Raw genomic sequence first — 22,506 nt, forward strand, 5'->3', positions numbered from 1 at the left:
TGCCCCAGAGCCATGTGTAATACAAAAGACACGTCAGAACAGAGCAACCTTTAATACATATGCCGCGACACAACAGCGATGGGGAATGTGCCTCACAGGAGTGGCACCAACAACGTCGTGATATGTTTCACAGCAGCGGAAGTCAGCCTGTATCACAAACGCGCAGTGACAGCATAGCAGGGCAGTGAGTGTTATGGGAGCTACGCCGCAGTATTATCGTGTGTCTTGTGTAGCTTTGCAGGGTAACACTTAATATAAAAGATGAACCACCGCATCACAGAGCAATGTGTTTTGTGGGGGTTCGGTCGCAGCTGGGTAGTGGTATTATGGGAGCTACACTGCAGCTTGGCAATAGCAGAACAATGTGCATTGTGTAGCGTTGAGGGGTAACGAGTCACACAAAAGAAACAACAACACTGCAGAGCAGTATATTGCAGAGGTTGGGTCATAGCAGGACAATGTGTATTATTGCACGTGCGCCACAGCAAAGCACAACAATCTGTGTAGTTTGAAATAAAATCAAAGTGAAAATGAGTTTTATAAAGCGCTCGAATACCCTAGGGCATCTTGGCGCTGGTAGCACAGCAGAATATATTAATGGCAATAAGAAGCAGAGACTATAGATTGAAAAGCCAAGTCAGTTCCTCCTAAAGATTTACAGGGAAGAGCTGGTCTATAAGTTGAAGGGTAGAGCATTCCATCGTTTGGTTGTGCTGTATATGAAGCTTCTGCCCCCCGCCAACTCCCCCACTGCGATCTTACGACCCTTAGGCACTGTCAGGTTACCTGCTGAGGACAATCGTATTGTATCTAGTTAGTTTATGTTTAAAATAAACAGAGCCATCGCCATGAAATGCCTTACGATGCACAGCGCCTTGAAGTCTATCCTCTTATTAACTGGCATAGTATGTGTAGCACTGCTAGGCAAAGTGCACTAGAAGGCAAACTACATCACTGCAGAGAAATGCCTATCTAAGATTTTGTGTCATTGCCGGGCAAGGTGTATTACAAGCGATACCCAATGGTATTACAACACAATGTGTATCAAAAGAGATGCATTACAGCGCAATGGGATTATAACTGCTCTTTCAGAGCACGACAGTGAGATCTTAATCACAAGAACACGGAAGTACAATGTGTACTATTACAGTGCTGCTTCAAAACACCACAGGGCAGTGTGTATTGCGAAACACATCAGAACATTGCACGACGACTTGAATCACTAGTGCTCAGCCTGGACTCGTGCCACTGGTGCTCCGTGACACGAGAACACGAAAATCATACCATAGAAGCGGGGCCATACCATCGAAGAGAAAACTGGTGCCCTGCCACAGGGCAGTCTGTCACAGAACAGTCTGTCACAGAACAGTCTGTCACAGGAGTGGCACCGCAATACAGGACCATCTGAATCAAACGGGCACCACCACAGCATGCAAAGTGCAAACCATATTATTTCGTCACAGCATCACAGAGCACTGCTTGTCATGAAAGGAAAACACAAGGCGCGAAACAAAAACGTAACCTTAGTTTCTCTACCCATTACAGGTGTAAGGCAGAGCAACGCAGATACGGTTATCTGTCCGAATCAATCCACTGCTCACTCTGGAAACATGAAAACATGCTGCTTAGCTCAGATTATCGCCAACAGGGGACGGATCGCAGAACAACAAAGACAGCTTTATACATAATTCACAGGTAGTTTGAGGGTGTTCCTGCAGAGCACTGAAAGCCTGCTTCGCAAGTATCCCCAAGTAGCCGAGTCGCTGTTTTAGCACTTGTAGCCTGAAATTATCGTCATTGCCGCCCATTTCTCGGATACTGCCCTTGTGGCTCAAAGCCCAGTGCAGTGTGTTTGTGACCTGACTCTTTCTTGCTGTCTCGATTCTCCCATACCAGCCGCTGTGGCTTCACTCTCTATATTTGGTCTGACTCTTCCCTCCATAATGTTAATCGCTTGCCAAACAAACCCTCGTAAACTCTCCGTTGCCCGACTCCCTGGTAAATTCTTCTCTGTAGCCAGACTCCACAATATGGTCTCCGTGGCCAGATTTCCCAGTCCCGTTTTATTGGCCATAATTCCAGGCACAATCTGTGTGGGCAGTCCTCTGTACCCTCTTCATGGCCAGAGTCCACGGTACCTTCTCCACAGCCACCAGTCTCCGGTATCCCCTCCACGGCCCCAAGAGTACCCTAATTTGAACCCTCTCTGTGGCCACCGAAACCCCAATGAACCTCTTCGTGGCCCCCGGAGTCCCTGTTATCTTCTCTGTGGTACCAGAATCGCCAGTATCCTCCATTTGGCCACCGGGGTCCCTGATATCGCCTCCTTTACCCCTCAGAGTCCCCAGTGCACTCTTACCTAAGCAGTCACGTTCCTCGGACCATCTCTCATTACTGTCTTGGGAAGCCGTTCCACCTGCAGTCACCTGACTCCACAGCACACGCCGTCCCTGTGTTCCCAGCTGCACAGTCTCTCTCTGGGTCCGGTTTCCTGGGTACAATCTGTTGCTGTGGCCTGAATCTTTAGTGTATAGCCCCTTTGAGGCCCGATTCCCCGTTCCGGTGCAGACACTATGCCAGCATTAGCAGCTCAATGTCCTCTGTCACTGGCTGGGTCAGGGCAGAAGTGCACATGTGCTTGTCAGAACTGGATTTATAACCACCACCTCGCACAGTTTCCGGTTCTTCTGGGTATGTGTGCGTCAGCCCCGTCCATTCCCGGTGCTGTAGTCTTGATTTGTTCCCCTTGAAAACATTAGATGAACACACCAGATAGCAGTGATTTGCTGCTGAAAAGTTCAGGGCAGGAAGGTGTGCGCGTGAGGGCACGGAGTGAGGTGGCCACCTTAAGTGGATTACTCAGCGCCACTCCCTTGTCACACAGAAACTTCCTGCCTCCTCTAGACTGCTGGTAGGGAGAGAGAGAGAGGACCGGGAATGATCTACGGTACCCATGGGGGGGGGGGTAGCTTCCAATTGTACAGCAGGTGCAGTGGCACCGGGGCCCACAGGCCTGAGGGCCCCCCACTGAACCATGGTTATTGCTGTATTTTATAATCTAAACAGCAGCCACGGGGGGGGCGAAGGATTTTCCTCTTGCGTTAGGGCCCATGATACACTGGCTATGCTCCTGGCTGCACCAGCAAGGGGGGGGGGGGGGGGACTCGTAGTCCAAAAGAGTGACCCCTAGTTTCTAACTATGGGGGTTTGGAGCAGAAGTAGAGGGGGCAGGGACCCGAACACAAGCATCCCAAGGGTGCCGAGTGCCCTAGCAGGCAGGGGAATGGGCCACACAGTTCCAGAACCATAATTGGAGCCAGTGGGCCCCTCACACCACTGGGACCGGCGTCGACACTGCACTGTTTCTTTCGGTGGAGAGAGTTTCATGGGAAAAACAAACCATTTATCAACATTTAGGCGATTCTGAAAAGTTAATCATTTGTCAGACCCAAAAGGAAAGAAGATATTTACAGACCAGCATCTGCCTACGGAAGGTCAGGAGGGTTTGGATAGAGCTGTACAGGTTCGACACCTAAACAATTCCTCAAACACCTCGCAATCACCTTAGGGTCTTGGTGCTGTTTGTCTGTAAACACTTCAGTGTGACTGGCTTTCTTTGAGATTAAGGGGCCTAAGGTGAGTAAATATTGTACCAAATGCTGGAGAGCTTCAAGATGGTGCACTGGAGAGGTCGGTAGGAGTAATACTTGGAAACGACAGCACTCCATAGTAAATCAGGATAAAGTGTTCTTCATACAACATACCTCTCAGCTCACCTCAGTCGGAGCGGTTCGCAGAAAGTGTTTACATGTCCACATGCACACATTGCAGCCCTATTTACACTCAATTGTCTTTCACTTCACCTACAGTTTCCGAGAAAAAAATTACCACTGTCTTACAAACGCCCTGCAAATAATGGACGTATTTCAAAAGAAAGTTGAATCAGCGCTCCATGTCAAAAATCCTTCACATGGCAGTAGAGCACTTATTTGGGCGCACATGCGATGGGCTCCTTGTTGAGTGTACATATATGCTATGCTCTGGTATGCGCACATGCAAAATAGCCTTTGGGGCGTTAACATACTAGGTGGGAACTTGGGTCATTACACATGCGGTGGGGTAGCGGCACGGGGTTGTCTCCAGTGTGGAAAGGAGCAACCTGGTATAGTAAACGGAGATTCTGGAGCGTCTATTGGGGGTGGAGGTGTTCACACGCACACTGGGTGTGTTTAAACCTACCTAGAAGCTTTAATAAGTGCATATGAGGTGGGCACTGATGGGATTTTCTTGAGTGTGTTTATGTACATGGGGTTGCTGGTGTTTATGCGAGGTAGACTGCGTATGAGGGGTGACTCAACATGGGGGATATGTGTGTGTGTGTGTGTGTGTGTGTAGTTGCTCTGATGATTATACTTGAGGTGGGCTTTGGCAAGTGCGTATCTGGTGACATAAGGTGAATGTGCGCATAGACATACCTTTTGGAGTGACCACCATCACGCTCCTTCATTGCTAAGAAGCAAGGACCATTACACAGTGAACTCAACTACTTACAGGCAGTGGAACAAACTCATTCTCTTTGCACTCGAAAAATCTTTTGACAAACTCAACATCCATTAATTGATCCATCAATAAGTCAGCTGTACAATTGGCTGTCCAGAGGATTTGAGAAGCTGGATATATCTCAAAACATCATCCCTAAAAGTCGACATAAAATGTCTTGGATTAAAGGAATAAAGAAGATAAAAAACAGAAACTGCTGCACTTAATTGCAAACAGAAGCAATTGAACAGGTTGCACACAAACTGCCTCTAATAGCTTAACAGCATCTACAAATTCAATCACAAGACGCCCATCTTCCAGCCTACTGAGGCTAAATATAAAGACCTACCCTAATTGAAAGACACCGGGCAATTGCTTCCTTCAAGAAACAATCATCTTCTGAATTCTAAGATATGGTCAAGGCTAGTGGACCAGTAGGTTCGCCACCTGAACCTTCCTTACCTGCCACAAATCTTTAAGAACATCCTCCAATCAACGGCAGCAGCAACCCCTGCTATGACCCTGGTCAACAACTCTCTACTATCAAGTACCTTCCCCTCAGCACGAACACTGTCTTCCATACCACCACTCAGTAATAACAATAATTTAGACGTAGCAGAAACAGGCTTTTTCAGATCATTCTCAAGCAGCCAGTTCTTACGAAAAATATTGATCTGTAACTTCCTTTGAGAGAAAAAAATTATTTCAGATAAATAAACTGGTTCTGCCCTGGGACAGGCAGCACATCTGCTGTTATCTCAGTTTAGGATGGTGTGAAGACTACAATGGCCAGAAATATAGACCTACACTTTTACTAGAGGACCTGTCCACCGCATTCATTCAACACCGTTCACCACCACTACATCCTAGCTAGAGAGACTGGAGTAACCTGGCATCAAAGGATTTATCCTAGTCTCCTGTTACCTTTCTGTAAGATCCAGCATTATCTTGCTCCCATTCAAATTACTAGCGATCAGTGCTGAAGCAGGCAGTCCCCAATGCCCTTTATACCCATCTCAGTAAACTGCAGATCACCCTTCAATTTGATATGCTGCAGCAATGGCGACAACATCAAGATCACCATGAAACTGGAAAACTGAAGAAAGCTTGACATCTCAGTACTAGACCACTGCCTCCAAGTAATCAACCAATGAACACTAAGAAAATGCCTTAAAGTTATCTCATCTATAACAAAATTTACGACATATGCAGATTGGAATAATTAGCAACCACGTTCATCTGGCATGCAGAAGTTCTTGGCTACAATTTTCCTCGGCCTGTCAGATCGAGTATGTGAAAGGACTCTGCTTAGGGGCATACTTTTTCGACTCCAACTTGAACACATCCATCAATGTGAAATGTAACTACAGTTCAACAGCTCTCAAAGCAATCCACAAGCTTCCCATCGATAGAAGCTCAGTTTTTAAGTTTCTCTGCATCACCCACAAAACCATAAATAGCAAAAGGTCCAGCTTTCACCCATGTAAAACAGAAAAGATATTAACAAAAGTAAAGCCACCGCTCTAGACTGGTAGCTCAGCTGGCTATCCTTCCTTACAAGAGGCACATCAGTATAACCTCCTCCTCCTCTGTACAAGCAGGAAAACTCTGCAACTCTCATCCACCAAAGACAAAAACATAGAAGATCAACTGAAATTTAGGAAGGCAATAAAGATATGTCTCTTCCCAAGATGAGCCCAAAACAAGCAGACCACACCATAAATGTAAATGTAAATGTGGGTGTACTTGTAAAGCGCACTGCGACTCCAAGGAGTATCCTGGCGCTGAAGACCGCTGGGGAACCCGTCCTGGTTTTCCCTGTGAGATGGTCCCTTTCTGGGTATCTCCAAGGTGAAACCAGGCATCCCCGGCGTCTGTGGGGGGCCGTTGTAGAGATGAGGCAAGCTTAATGCCCAGAGTTGCAGAGTGTGTTCCCTGGTTAGAGTAGGCACCGAGGCGAGAATTATCGAGTCCGTTTTGACCCTGGTCCACGACCCTGGTCCACGACCCTGCCGCGCCCTGCGCGTCGGGAATTGAACCCTGGTCCCAGGCCGTTCTCTGCTTACGGGTCTGCCGCCTCTAACCAGTGAGCCACACCACCCTATTATTAGGCAGGGAAGGACAGTACAGAACTTATGGTGACTAGGACTTGAAACTGGAATCAAACAACCAAGGATTTTAGGCAAAACCCACGATGATCCCACAACAAGAAGTCAACACCAACCCCTATTACTAAGAAGGGATAAACAGAACTCATTGTGTCAAGGGCCTGAATAAGGACCAAGCTTCCCGTGATTTTTTATGCAGAACAACATGCTTAACTAATCTCTCATTCTCCTTTGTTTCAATCCACCCACAAGTGCAGATACACTTTTGCAGCATCTTACAGCTCTCTGCCATATGCACATAACACCAAAAAGCTTCCCATGTGGATCATACGCTATTCACACAATTTCCTCCATCGATATATTAGCAATTTGTAAGCCCAAACGACCCCTCTTTTCTTGTCACTTCATGCCAACACGCAACACAAAAAAACAATAAGAGCACAAATCTGGTCTTCACAAAGCATCACAAGGTTACTGATATAGTCCACATGGCGAACACAGATTTCTTCCATCCAAGAACCCCAAGGAATGCCGTGCTTGCTACCTAGTTACAAATGTGACTCAGCACCCCATAATGGTGTATGATACTATACATGAATGCAACTACAATACAAAAGGGTGCTGTTTACTAAGTGTGTGTTTAGGTGGCCGAGTCTCTGCGGAGTATAAGAAGTGGGCTTTGAGTGTCTCTAGCAGATATGCAGTGGTCTCTGGTGTATATGCGACTTTAATGAGTAAGAACATTGGTCCACTCTGTTTTGTATGTGTATATGGATATGGGTGACATTTATGGGTGAACATGAAGTGGCCTCTAATATAGGCATAGTGACTTTAAAGAGTGGATATGGGTTGGTCTACAGATTTGATGTGTGGAATTATGATGAGCTCCCATCATAAATCTGGCTGCTTTAAGAGGAAATGAAGAGGGCTTTGGGATTTGATTCTTGATTAATGGATAAGTGAGTGAGCTCTTAAGTATGAATGTGGCCTGATAAGTGGTGGCTCTGGTGTATGCACATGTGGCGTTGATGAGTGGGTAAGAGGTGGCTTTTGGGTTCTGCGGTGAGTATGTGACTTTAATGAGTGGGTAAAGGGCTGGCTCTGAATATACTTGATGAGGGAGGTCTCTGGTGAACCAATTCATCGTTATACAATGGGATCTGGTAAATGTATATGGGGAGGACTCCAAGGTGTATGTGGGGTGAGTACAAAAAAGTACATGGGGCGAGCTCAATGGTGCATAAGAGACAGGCTAATGTTACATAGGATCTACAGTGTACATGTTGGTGTGTACAGTGGTTTCTAGGACGAGGCAGCCTTTGGTGTGAATATGCCGAAAGGAACTAGGGTTTGTATGGAATATTAGATCCTATATGCTGTTGGCCTCTTTGTATAGGATATTCGGATCATGTTTATATAAGAGGTGGCTCCCGAATGTATGTACATAGGTGGGCATATGTACGCATATCTCTAATGTATATATGATGGTTCTGAAACATGCGTGGGGAGCTCTGGTATGTACATAAGGCGGTGGCTCTAGTTTATGTATCAGTGAAGTTATGTATACTATAGACCAATCCCTCTTAGGTATAGACGGTGCTTTGATTGGTATTAGCACGGTGTGTGTGTGTGTGTGTATAAAGGGGGGTAGAGCTCTGATGTGTACATGGGGGCTGGGATGTTTAAATGTCTGGGCCCTACGTACAAATGTACTTGGGGTTCGGTCCGAAACATATATGGGGCTCTGTGTGTTTACACAATGGTGGCGTCAGCTATGCGTACACGAGAGTGGTTGCGTGCACGGGGCCTCAGGTGAGTGGCAATCTCTGGTATATGTTGTTTGTTCTACTACACATGTGGGCTCTTAAAGATGCACCAGAGGGGCTCTGTGGTTATGAGGGACGAATTTGTGTTTCCTATGTTGTCCGAGCAGAACTGCAGGCTCCGGTAAATATACAGGGGGATTCGGCATATTACTTATAATGGGGTGTCATATCTATGAGGTGTATAATGGCTTTGTAGGTGAAGAAAAAGTTCTAGTATACAATGCCGACGCCTCTGTATCGGTGGTGGGGTCCCTTTCTACCGACTCTCACCTCTTTCCCACGTTCTGTACGGCTCTCCCCTGCTCCAACGCCTATCTCCTCCGCTCGTCCTCAGTTCCTTAGTCCTTACTTGGTTCGTAGCACAGAGCATCTGCGAAACTCTCAGGAGGCGGTCGCTGTCCATCTCCACCAATGACAGGCCGCGCGCAGATGGAAACAGCCAATGAGGGTTAACCTTCTTTTATACATCCCGCCTCGCCCTAAGCTGGGTGGGGCCACATTCCAGACTGTTCGCGCTTCCGGGAGTAGAGACCCGCCTATAATTCTTGAGAGAAACTCACAACAACCAATAAAACAACAGTCACGCGCTCTGTTGCCCTGGGGCATTTTTTATGACGTTCCGTATCCATGAGAACAGCCACACCTTCCTTCGGCCAGAAACCAATCGTGGGAGGTCTGTCATTTGCAAGGCTCTTCCAGTGACAGAAAGGACCCACTGTTGTTCCAACTTCAAAGTGTGCAGTCTTCAAATGAAGAGATAATGTATATTGTTCTGTATTTGCAATTAAACAGCACTTCATAGCCATGAGTTGTCGATAAAGCTCGTTAGCGGAAAGGCAGCACCCGCCACCCTAGGGTGTTCTTGATAGCAAGAGTGCTGAATTTCAGTGTGGCTAGAGTGAGTGGCATTTTGGTGATGCACATTATGACCAGATTGTTTACTGATGCTGATATTAGTCAGTGCTTTAACCACTTGACTGCTAGGACCCCCTGTAAAATAGCAGTAATGCAATAAAGTCTTTAAAACGTAAATATGGTTTAATTCGAAGTTGAGCAGCAAAACACAGGAGCACATCCAAACAAGTTGAGGTGCAACAGATGAGTGCCAAGAATACCGTTCAACATCCAAAGGTAAGTTGAACCACGAGCGATGCACTTTTGAAGAGAAACATTCTCTTCAAAAGTGCGCGCCGTGGAGTACAGAGCATAACAGTGTAAGAACACAGAGCGCGCCTGAGCGTGCGTTAAATGTAAATAAACAACACTTACTTGTACTCTACATCTTCTCCCTTTTTACAAAGATAAAAAGAATATTTTAAAAAGAAGTCAAGAAAGAAAATAGTCTTTAAAACGAGTAGGAAAGGAGCAATTCCTGTGACTCCTATTTGTGGAAACATTACAAGTGCTAGTACCAACATGAGAATCAACAGAAGCATCATACTGAGGTTCCACAACATTTGATTCTTCAGCAAAATTTGAATTATGATCTGCAAAATGAACACATGGAGTATTAACAACAGAGTGTTCGTCAGAAGTTGCACCTAAAGGGAAAAACGAACAAGAAGAAGAATCATTGACATACTTGGAGGTGGAAATCTTCTTCGCCTGTTCTGGAGTAAGCTTCACAATGACACGTTTACTCCACCACCCTTTCTGGTCAAGAAAAAGAGATCCCTTAGATACTTTTAAAACTTGAGTAGGTAACAAAAAGGTTGACAAACCTTTCTTAACTCTGCTATTAAACTTCACCATAACCCAGTCCCCAATATTAAAAAGTTGATCTGAAGAACTGATTTTTGAATTAAAGTTCTTTTCTTGAATTGCTTGATTGGAAGCAACATTCCCTTTGACAACTTCCCTGTCACAACAAGCCAAACAAGATTTGTCTTTAGACTGCAAATCTTTTATCCAAGACGGGCAAATATTGCCATTTGGATTCCTTTTCCTCAATAGCCTAAAAGGGGAAATTCCAGTGGTGTTATGAGCGGTAACTAATTAAGACCACAATTTGCCCCTTACAATTTTTTCCACATCCATATTAGAGGCAACAGCAGTCTGGATACCTTCCTTAAAAAACGTATTCATCCTCTCTATTAAACCATTTGAGGAAGGCGAATATAGTGCTACTCTAAGATGTTTAATGTCATATAATTTTAAAAATGACTCAACAGAAGAAGAACAAAAATGAAAGCCATTATCACTAACCAATTCTCTAGGAGGACCCTCAGAAAGAAAAATTTTACTCAAAAATGTAACAACCACTGCAGAAGTGGGGTTCTCACAGAACTCAAAAACACACCACTTAGAATGATAATCTATCAACGATATTATGAAGCGTTTGTCACTCGGCAAAATTTCCCAAGGACCAGAAAAATCAATAGTTAACTTTTGCCAAGCCTCCTCAGGAAATGGAACTGTATGTAAAGGTAACAGGGGTGTCTTCCAATGCTTGTCTGAGACCAAGCATGTGGAACAAGAATCAATCCAATTGGTGACATCCCTATCTAAACCAGGCCACCAAAAATGCTCCTTCAACTTCCTGGAGGTACCACCAATACCTAGGTGTCCTTGATGAGCAGAGTCAAAAAGCCTTTTGCGAATGCTCAAAGGTGGAACACATAAATCACCCCTCAAAATGACATCATTTACAATTGTAAGTTCTTCAGAAACCTGTGCAAAGACTTTCAATGAAGCAGGAAGTGAACAAATTTTGGGCCAACCTGAAACAATTAAGTTTTTAACACCAACCAGAAGCGAATCTTCAGAGTAACTCTTCAACCAGTCAGCCTCTGAAATGCAAAAAGGTGAAAGCACTAATTCCTCTATAGACCCTACAACGCATTCAACGTCATCCACTTTATCATCTACTTCATCATCTTTCTTCAAACTCAGTCTAGAAAGAGCATCAGCTCTTACATTATTACCACCAGATATGTATTTGATGGTGAAATTGTATTCATGTAATCTTGATAATATTCGAACAAGTCTGGAAGAAGCCTTGCCTGTTCATTACCATTTAGAAGATGTAGTAAAGGCTTATGATCACTAAGAAGGGTAAAGTGTGAACCCCAGATGAATGTTTTAAACTTTTCAATAGCCCAGGAACAGGCAAGGGCTTCCCTTTCAATGGTACTATAATGTGACTCAGCCACATTCAAAGCCCTTGAGGCAAAACCTATGGTATTCTCTTTATAGGTGCTCCTTTGAGTAAGTACTGCACCTAAGCCTTTTTGACTAGCATCAACTGCAATGGTGCATTGTAAGCCAGGATTGAAAGATGATAAAGCAGGTGCCTCTACTATAACCTTTTTTATCATGTCAAAAGCGTTGTTAGCTTCTTCAGACCAAGTAAACTTTATGTCTTTTTTAAGCAGAGTGCGAAGAGGTTGAACAAACTGAGAATAATTCTGAATGAAACGTGAATAGTATTCAGCAAGACCAAGGAACGACCTAAGGGCGTCCTTGTCTTTTGGAATGACAACATTAGAAATTGCTTTTGTTAAACAAACTTTTGGTTTGATACCATGAGCAGAAATACTGTGACCAAGGTAGTCTAATTCTTAACCTAAGGTTATCCCAACTTCCTTGAAGCGAGATAAAACCCTCCTTAAAATTCTGAGATGTTCTGCTTTATCTTTTGAATGTATCAGGACATCATCCTGATACGCTTGTACATTTGAAATATCGTGTAAAATTGTGTCCATAAATTTTTGGAACACACTGGCGGCAGATGCCAGGCCAAAGGGGAGTCGAAGGTACTTAAATGCCCCAAAAGGAGTTATGAACGTAGTAAGTTCAGAAGAGGACTTCGAGAGAGGAATCTGATGGTACGCACTCCTGAGGTCCAAAAGTGTAAAGATTTTTGATTCTGAAATACCCGTTAACAACACCGGAATTTTGGGCAATGGATGGCAATCCACAATGATATTCTGATTGAGAGAACGTAAGTCTGTACACAAACGAATGGATGAATCCTTTTTTTTAACAACGACTATAGGACTAACCCATAAAGAAGAATCAGTTGGAATAATAATGCCTTCTAAAACTAATTTGTCCAATACTTTCTTAAGTTCATCCCTCACATTCAAAGGAATATTCCTTAACTTATGGCAAACAGGAATGGCATTGGGTTTAAGCCTGATTTGATGTTCAAAATCTTTAATGTAGCCAACAGATTCTTTGAATACTTCTGGAAATTCAGATGTCAAACTATGAATTTCCATATTATCTTCATTAGCTACATTAAAAATTGAAGTCTCATTGATTTGAACAGGTGAATCTGAACCTGGTACCAATTTTAACCCCATTTTAGCCAGGTCCTGCCATCCCACAATGAATTTGCCATTGATTGCCACATAAACCTTTGTTGTGGTGCACCTTCCTAAACATTCAATCTTTGTTATGAAATACCCCAACATATCAATACTATTCCCATTATAAGCTTTAGGAATGATATCTAGTGGCAACAAAATCACATTTTTCAACTTGCTCGTTAAATAAAACATCGGAGATGATGGTAACTGGTGCTCCAGAATCTGCCATCATGTCTAGTTTTATATTATCAACAATTACATTGCAGGTAGGGTCTTTAACACGTTCTGTGTGATTAGCAACTTTGACCAAATCAATAGATAAAATTTTCCTTTCAGGTGAATTATGGCAATAATTCACATCTTCAACAGAATTAATGTGAACGTCATCAAAAGAGGACTGTAGGGCAGAAATATCAACCTTAGAAACATTAGCATGAGAATCTTCAAATGAGGAAAGATTATTAATTCTAACTGTTTTCCTGTTCCTACAAACTATATTGAAATGACCAGTTTTACTGCAAAAAGTGCACTTTTTTCCTAAAGCAGGACAGGTAGGACTGTTGCTAAGATTATTTTTTGAGCCACATCTAAAACAGTATGAGTTGACTTTTCTTTGAAAAGGCTTAAATGAAGAAGTCTTTTGAAGAACAGCATTAATCTGAACGTCTTTTCCAGGTTGAAGTGTATTCCCATCAGTGATGCATCTCGAGGAAAATATCGACCTTTCAACACTCTTTGCCATTTCTAAGACTTCATTTAAGGTTGGGTCACGACAACTCAAAATTCTCTCCTGTATTTTCTTGTGATAACAATTGTACACAAATTGATCTCTAAGGACAGTATCTAGGTATGCCCCAAAATTACACTCTGCAGCCAAATTTCTCAAAACAGAAATAAAGTCCTCCACAGATTCATCCTGTTGTTTCCTTCTCATGAAGTTAAAACGTTCCATCATTACACTGGGATGTTCCAAAAATTTCTTATTTAGTCTTAAAATGGCATCTGTAAAAACATTCCATCCCTCTCCATTACCAGGTGGCGGTTCAGAAATTGGAAGATTGTTGAAGATCTCTTTACCAGCAGTTCCCAAGTGACTGTATAAAATAGCCAATTTCCTCTTTGCAGAATACTCATCTGCTCCAATTGCCACTAAATAATTTTCAAAACCTATGTACCATAATTTCCATGCCTCTTTTGGTTTACCTGGAGTAGGCAGGAAATGATTTAAATAAACAATTTGTTGACTAGTGGCCATTATGAATAAATAAATAAATAATTAAATCCAAGTCTTTTGTAAAAGTATTTTTTTTTTTAATTATTAAAACAGAGCTCTTTAAAATAGTACTTGGTTGTAAAAACGAGTCAAATGACTTGTTGAAAATACCTTTTGAAAACGAGGAAACGCTCAGGATGAAGAAAACGAAGAAATCACACTCGGAAACACTCACTGTGAAGCATCACCATGGAAACAGCTTCTAAAGCAAAAGCAAGATGGCCGCCGGAGCGTGAATGAGCGTGATGATGTCAGTATGAGTCATCATATTGACGTTGTCATACACGTCATCCAATGGACTGATAGTTCAAATATCACAATTAATTCAACATTTTATAATTCACATGGTAGAATATTCTTAAAGCACAAAACAGCCCACGGTGAGCTGTCGGAACGAGACAACGAGGAGTAGAAAAACAGGAATAGATTCTGAATTAGTTAGTGAGAAAAGAAATTTTGCCGGTTGGGAAGGATATTCATTTTTTTTAAAAAACTCAGTTTCTTGTGAGAATCTTCATACATCACGTCTGCCTTTCGAATCACGTAACTCTTGGAATGAAACAATGGAGTGGGCAAGAGAGAAATGAGAACCTCATGTGAATTCTCCCGGAGGCATATATACATCAAGGAGGACGTTATCTTCATTAATTGAAATTGAAAATTGAACATAGATACATCCATCCACGTCAGGGGTCATTCCAAAGAATATACGGTTGCCCATCTAGTCCTGATGAAGACTCGCCCGGCCCAGGCTTAATTCACCGTGTGGCCAATAGTTGAGTCGAAACGTCGACGCTTATTACAGATTATTGACCTGGACCATTAATATTTCCTTTCTATGTGCATAGGATTTACTAATCACAACGGTTCTTAAACAACTTGAATGATTTGTTGCAAAATTGATTTATGGTCAGGTCTTGATGTGGGGATGATTATTGATCCTTGTATTTGAATTATACAATTGTTTTTATATCACCATCTTTGCCAATTTTCCTTCTTTTTTCTTCCTCACTAAATCCACCCAACTTTTCTATTTTTGCACGCTCTGATTGGGGCAACCTTCTGACCCTGTATTACTTGTAAATATAAAAATATATAAATATTATGACGATTAGTGGTAGAGAATAAATTTATCACCACTAGTTATGTGTTTTGGCTGTTTTGTGCTTTAAGAATATTCTACCATGTGAATTATAAAATGTTGAATTAATTGTGATATTTGACCTATCAGTCCATTGGACCACTGTTTTTTGGTACTGTCAAACTCCCAGGTCCTGGACTTACTGGGCTACCCCATTTCTATTAATGGTCATACACGTCATGGTAGACTCGACAAATCACTGGCTCCGGTTGAAGAAATCAGGCAAAACAACCAAAATGCGGCAGAGGGTCGGCCTTGAGCCTCGAAGGAGCAGGTTTCCGACGTGGAGATGAAGAAATTTGATGCGAGGTTCCGGTGTGAAGCGTTCCTTTAAAAAGGTTATTTGAAGATTTCGTGCAAAAATGGTAAAATGCTGCCAGGAGAATGTCCCTTGTCGCCAATATGTAAAATATCAGTAATGCAATAAAGTCTTTAAAACGTAAATATGGTTTAATTCGAAGTTGAGCAGCAAAACACAGGAGCACATCCAAACAAGTTAAGGTCCAACAGATGAATGCCAAGAATACCGTTCAACATCCAAAGGTAAGTTGAACCACGAGCGATGCACTTTTGAAGAGAAACATTCTCTTCAAAAGTGCGCGCCGTGGAGTACAGAGCATAACAGTATAAGAACACAGAGCGTGCCTGAGCGTGCGTTAAATGTAAATAAACAACACTTACTTGTACTCTACACCCCCCCCCCATCTGTGGTAGCTGGCAATTAAACCTTCATAACTTTCACACAAGTTTTCTTAAGCCCCCCTCCCTTTGTACTTTCTCATAAAGTACATTCGCTGGCTTCTGGTAGTTTTTCTACCGCCCCTGGGGGCAGACTAAGGTGAAAACCTGGCATGGAGAAAAATTCAGGAGAGGACTGTAAAAAATTCAGGATTAAAGGTCAAAATTCAGGACAAAAGGTCAATTTTACGGACACATCTGAGTTGCGACCATACCCCACTACTTTATCAATGCATTTATTTACTATTTTTAGGTCAAGCCAGGGCAGCGCATGCCCAGCTCTGCGAGGCATGCTGTGTTAGAGTATGGACGTTAAGCCCTGCCCACTCTCCGCCCATATTTTTCATTAGCTTGTGTCATTGTCCTTAATAAATGCTGGCTTCTGATTCGTTAATGGGCTTGTTAGTCCCTCCTTAGTACTGCCTTGTCTTCATTTGTAACATCCTTTGAGGACTGTCCCTTTAACTTCTGTTGTTATACAGTATGTTTATTTAGTCTGTAAGCAGTATTTTCTTTAACAATTTTCTGGTACTGCAGGCACGGCGTGCTTTCCTGCAACCTTCAGCGCGCTTATGCGCACTTTCAGTTTCAAAGCAGCTCGGAACAATTGCAGCAGCTTCTTTGAAGTGAAATTGGTCTCGCATTTACAAGAGTTTGAGCTATTGCCATTATAAATGACAGCTTAAACTCTCTCAAATGTGAGACCTATTGCTTTTCAAATTTTTTTTTTATAAAAGAGCCGTACAAAACTACTCAGAGTTCCCTGCACTGCTTATTTAGAAATATGCCTCCATGGATTAATGCTGTAGAGGGTTACAATGAATACTGGCATTGACGGGGTCAGTGAGCGTGGAGGCGGAATCATAGGTGTGGCGAAAAAGAACAAATATTCAGTGACTATTTTATTGATCTTTCACCATCAGGTAACTGCATATAAAATAATTCACACCTTAAATCAAAAAGAAATGCAAGTTAAACTAACCAGTCGGAATAGGCTATTTTATATTGTGAAATCTCTGTTGATTGATGTTGTCACTGCAGATGTGTGTGTGGAAATCCAGAGGCACCTGGAATTTAACCTTGTTTGGCTAGCAGAGTTTTGTGATATGTATGTTTGGTATTTTTTGTGCTAATAGGTCCCTACACCTCACAGAAAGCACTGTGAGTGTATAAGTCACTATTTTAAGTGGGGGCGTGGCTTGGACGCATGGCGGACTATTGCCTGCCTGAGCTCCCGCCGGAGCTTCATAATCCAACATCATCCTGATCTCCCCAGACTCTGAAATACCCCAGACAGGTAGTGGAGCAGAGTGGGACCCCACCGGGCTTGGCGGTGGTCCCGTAGATATGACCCAGAGGCCGGTGTTGGACGAGAAAGTTCCAGGGCTGCTGAAGTGCGCTGGGTGCCATCTTGGGGCAGGCCCTGTCGGACCTGGGTGAGCCGGTGGGCCGGAGAGCAGGTTCTGCGAGCGCGGAGAAGCCCCAGAAATGAGTGCAGACGGGGGCCGGCCCAAGAGAAGATCGCCGTGGGGTTAGTGGCGGGACCCGGAGCCCAGTGAGTGCGTCAGCGAGCGTGGCTCCCGGGCACAGCAAGCAGCATCATCCACGGCGCAGACGGCAGCCAGTAGTACTTGGGGTCACTGAGAGGTGGAGGACCGGGCCACAACTCAATTCGGAACACAGTATAAAGCAGAGCGGAGCTGGTGGAGGCACAGGAATAGTATCACCGCATCCCATCCTTCCACCATGACAGAGAGCATGCTCACCAAGCACATGCAATCTGTGACCCAGGAGACATTCTGCACTTAATCTGCACATGCACGGCGCTGCAGCAGGAGAGGATACAGCTGCTAAAGTTCCCACCCAAGCAATTAGGGATCCGCACCAGGCGGCAAGCGGTGCTGGCATGTTTCGATTCAGGGGCCACACAACTGAACTGTAGAGTGATCAAATTTCTCACACTGGCGGAGCAAAAAATTAATCAACATCATAGGAGCGCAAAAGCCGCTCTAGCATTAATCGGGCAATGAAGAACCAGACATGCCAACCGGAAGCTGCTTCCTTAGAACTTAATTTTTAACAAACTCAAAAAAGAGCCCACCGAGATGGGAAATTCCGTCCTGTCGCTCAGCCATCAGGAGACTTCTCCTGATATGAACGCATTCTCTGCCCTGTGGGTGTCTGGCACTATTGCCTTATACAATACATGTCCACGGCAGGCCAGACTAACTATTATCATCACAGCCATGTAGTAGTGCAGTGTATACTTTTTTAGGCCCCCTGTTTTTTTACTGTTTTTACTGTCATATATTTGGCCTTCACCGAATGGTTTTATCAGCCTTGTAAACTTGTATGTACTCACTGAACAGCACTTTTGTCATGTGTATTAATGTTTTACTGTTGAACCATATGACTTTTTTTTTATCTTGACAGCACATAACTGTGCAGTGGTTTCTAATAACTATGCATAATAAAATTAACCTAAACCTCCTTTAAAGTGGTACCCGGTCCGGCTCGTGTGGGACGCGGGACGCGGCAGCTGAAGGGGGCCGATACAGAGACACAGTGAATGGGGGATGAGAAAAGGCATAAGGGGACCCCCCTCCCCTCCCATTTGGACAGTTATTTCTGTGTCTGTCGGAGCACCGCTGAGGGGCAGGAAAGTGCCATTGACTCCGATAGTGTGAGGAGGCCAAGGACATATTGCGGAAGCACTCGGCGGCACCCCATAAGTAGTGGAGTGTGTACAGACGGGCTCACACACGGCCCGCAAAGGAAGGAGAACCTGCAACATTTTGCCACACACAGAAGCAGGTACAAGGGCAAAGGGACGTGAACTGGTGTTTGTGGGCCCAAATACCACATACTGGGCACGACCCTCGGCAGGACATGCTTCACACTTCACAGGGCAATACTGGTCCTGAAACCTCACAGAGATGGTGAAGAAAAAGACAAACAAGGAGGTCCATTAGGATGGCGGACAGACAAAGTCCGTCCGCCATCCTGTCAGGGGCCGGTACCATCCGCCACAAGGGGCGGAGGAACCGTGCCCCCAATTAGGATGCATCCACCACAGTGGCAGGTGCATCCCGCTTTTTTTAACATTGCGGCGGACGGTGCTTGAAGCACCGGTCGCCGCAATGCAAAAAATGCACGTTGTACATTTCAAAGCACAACATGACAGGCACAGCGCTGTGCCTGTCATGATGTACATTGAAATGCTGGGGGGTACCATAGTTACCCCCCATGTGCACCCCCCACCCCCCCTTCACCCTGGGGGCCCGCAACGGGCCCCCAAAGCAAAGAACGTATGCCTTTCGCCGCCATGGAAAGGCATTCCTCACAGGCCATCCTAATATGGCTGGTGGTGTCTGATACCGGTCCCAGGATGCTTGTTTCCGGTCCAGGGAAGACATGGCTTGGCAGTTCGGGCTGGACTGTTCCCATGAGGCACAGGGTCAGACTGATTTGCATATGGCCATGTCTGAACTGGGGTGGCTGAGTGAGCTAAAGAATGGTGATGGATTAAACCCAGATCAGTTGACTGGGTGTGAGTGTTTGATTTGCTCAAACGCTCCGTCCATCATCCCCTTTTGTATCGCTTTGTTCGCCCTAAGTGTAGCAGGGTATGCTCAGACGTGAGTCCCTTGCTCACTTGGCCACTGGATTCAAGATAGCTTGGCTGATGAGGATTATGAATCCGAAACCGGTCCCAGGATGCTTGTTTCCGGTCCAGGGAAGACATGGCTTGGCAGTTCGGGCTGGACTGTTCCCATGAGGCACAGGGTCAGACTGATTTGCATATGGCCATGTCTGAACTGGGGTGGCTGAGTGAGCTAAAGAATGGTGATGGATTAAACCCAGATCAGTTGACTGGGGGTGAGTGTTTGATTTGCTCAAACGCTCCGTCCATCATCCCCTTTTGTATCGCTTTGATAGACACCGACACCATATCAGGTCTTTTCCGCTGCAGTCGCAAGCCGACCGCGGCGGAAAAGCAGCGGACGGTCTTCCCCTCCGCCATGGTCCCCCCGCCATCGTAATATGGCGTGGGGAAGAAGGTTGGCGGACGGGCAGGGATGGCGGACGGATCGCCACCGCCTGCATGGTGGTGGCGATCCGTCCGCCATCCTAATGGACCCCATGGAGCAGACCAATAAGATATCCAACTACGCACAGCCATGCCCTCCGGACCCGGCCGGGGCGGCCATAAACCCAGAGGAGCAGGTAGATTCAGCAAGTCATCCTTCAGATAAGTCCCCATCTCTGACGGAGATTATGGCGGCGATTCAATCATCCAGAGAAGACGTAGTACACAGAATCGATGCCGTGGCCATAGAGGTGAACCTGTTGCGGTGTGGCCTTCATAAGGTGTCGGCCAGAGTGTCCGCTACAGAACAAAACATGGAGAATATGCACCAAGAAGTACATTCATTCAGCGATTCGATGGTGCGTTTACAGCGACGAGTGGCACAGCTAGATGAATGCGCCAAGGATGCAGAAGGAAGATCACGCAGGAATAATCTGCACTTTATCGGATTTCCTGAAAAGACAGAGGGGCCAGCCATGGACCTGTTCTTGGAGGAGTGGAATGTTAACAAAGTCGCTCCTAAAAGAGTATCAAAGTTCTCGTTGAGCGACCCATAGGGCATTGGGAATGGCTCCCCGTCCAGGAGCCCCCCCTCGGGCGAGTATAGCCCGATTCTTTAATTATAGGGACCAGGACATGATACTTCAGGCCACCAGAGGGAAAGGAAGACTGACCTTCACATTGCAATTTTCCCAGACTATACTCAGTGTGTACAAGAACAAAGACAAACATTCCTAGTGGTGAAATGCAGACTGAGGGATGCTGGCCTGAGGTACAGCCTGTTATATCCAGTCGGATCACTGACATAACCTCGACAGACCGAATATCGACTGGACAAAATATCGATGACTAATTATCGACAACAAAATTATCGATTGACTATACTTAAACAACAAACATCAAAAATATCGATTCCACAATATCGACTACTAAAAACAACGACTACAACAATATCGACTCACAACATTATCGATTTCTAAAACATCGATTATTACATATTTATATAACAACAGTCAAAATATCGATTACAAAAATATAGATAGCAAATTTATCGACTTTTAAAAATATCGCCATTAATACATCCTAGAATAAATGACTTTATTATTTGATAATTCAGTCATACTAATCATAAAAAATCAGATATTGTTAATATAAATAGATAAAATATATTATATATTTTCATAACATTTACAACACACAATAAATACTAACATACATTTTATAATACATAAACAATGTTTCGACCCGCTACACATTTCTTACAGCTAATTATATATATTCCTCCACTTTACAAATATCAAGATAACATAACCTATAACATTACCTATACAAAATAAGGCCTTACACATTCAATAAACGTTAATTGGCGTCACCCATATAAGGAAAGCAATTAGCATAACAGAGAAAAAAATTAAAATCCACAAATAAAAACAGACTATCAATTTAAACAACCAATCCTATTTCTGAAACAATTAACTTAATACTATATAAACGAAATCATAGCAAACTAAAAACGCAGTATACATCTCCTAACTAAAGGAAGACGAAACTCTGCAGGATTTCAGAAAGAAAACTGATTGACTTCAACAGAAAGAGAGCTACACATATCTAAAGTAAGTACTACTACATTATTAGTCAGCGAAAATGTAACTCTCAAAGCTCACACCTATATTTAAAAGCAAAATACCTCAAATATATATCTTTTTTTTTAGCAGTCATCCTACTGACAACAAGAAAAAACAGAAGACCTACACAACACCTGGACATCAAAAGTTACATATAAATAAGTAAGTATATATTAGAAATGTAAATTCAACATTTAATAGATAGGTAACTAAATCGAAAGTAGCTAAAAACGTCTATCAAAAATTCATAAATAGTAATAAAATATTTCTACACATTTTCTCAACTGCCACAGGTACAAAAAGATATACACAGAAAATAACAGTTTGAAGAACATCAACAGCTGGAAATAACGACTTGAAATCATCAAAACATTTACAGGTAAAATAAAAATGTATGAAACTGTATAATGTGATTATAACATTATTTTTTCTAAAAATATAATTACATTCTCTTTTAATTACCTCCTAGCACTACAATACAATCATGACTGAAGGAGCTAAATTCATTTATTCACAAAAAGGGAAAATGCTTCTTTGTTACATGGGATATGTCTACACTCAAGAGAAACAAAAAGATTTGAAAGTGTTTTGGAAGTGTACGAAATATTATGCCAACAAATGTTATGGTAGAGCTATAACTCAGGAAACTACTGTTACTTATACTAAAGAACATAATCACCCACCCAATGTAACAGAAATAGAGATTAGACAAATGCTAGATTCCCTTAAAGAAGCTAGTACTAGAACTGATGAACCAACAACTGCTATTCTGAAACACCATTTAAGTGTACTTCCCCAACATGCTTCTAGCCAATTACCATCTATTGAATCCCTTAAAAGAACAGTAGCTAGA

At 43.5% G+C, this 22,506-nt stretch overlaps 1 protein-coding gene across 2 annotated transcripts in view; it reads right to left on the reverse strand.

Annotated features, from left to right (window-relative positions):
* The window catches only part of GIPC1 (GIPC PDZ domain containing family member 1), a 43,216-nt gene extending 34,334 nt beyond the window's left edge, over window positions 1-8,882 (reverse strand). The window contains exon 1 of one of the 2 annotated variants that reach the window (XM_078681594.1): window positions 8,744-8,882. The gene's annotated coding sequence lies outside the window, so the exon portion shown is untranslated. Of the gene's footprint in view, window positions 1-2,359; window positions 2,820-8,743 lie in introns of those variants that run through there. The other variant, XM_078681603.1, reaches the window with a different exon arrangement.
* Window positions 8,883-22,506: the final 13,624 nt, after the last annotated feature.

Source organism: Lissotriton helveticus, chromosome 1_1, assembly GCF_964261635.1.
Source record: "Lissotriton helveticus chromosome 1_1, aLisHel1.1, whole genome shotgun sequence".
In the NCBI taxonomy this organism is placed as follows: Eukaryota; Metazoa; Chordata; class Amphibia; order Caudata; family Salamandridae; genus Lissotriton; species Lissotriton helveticus.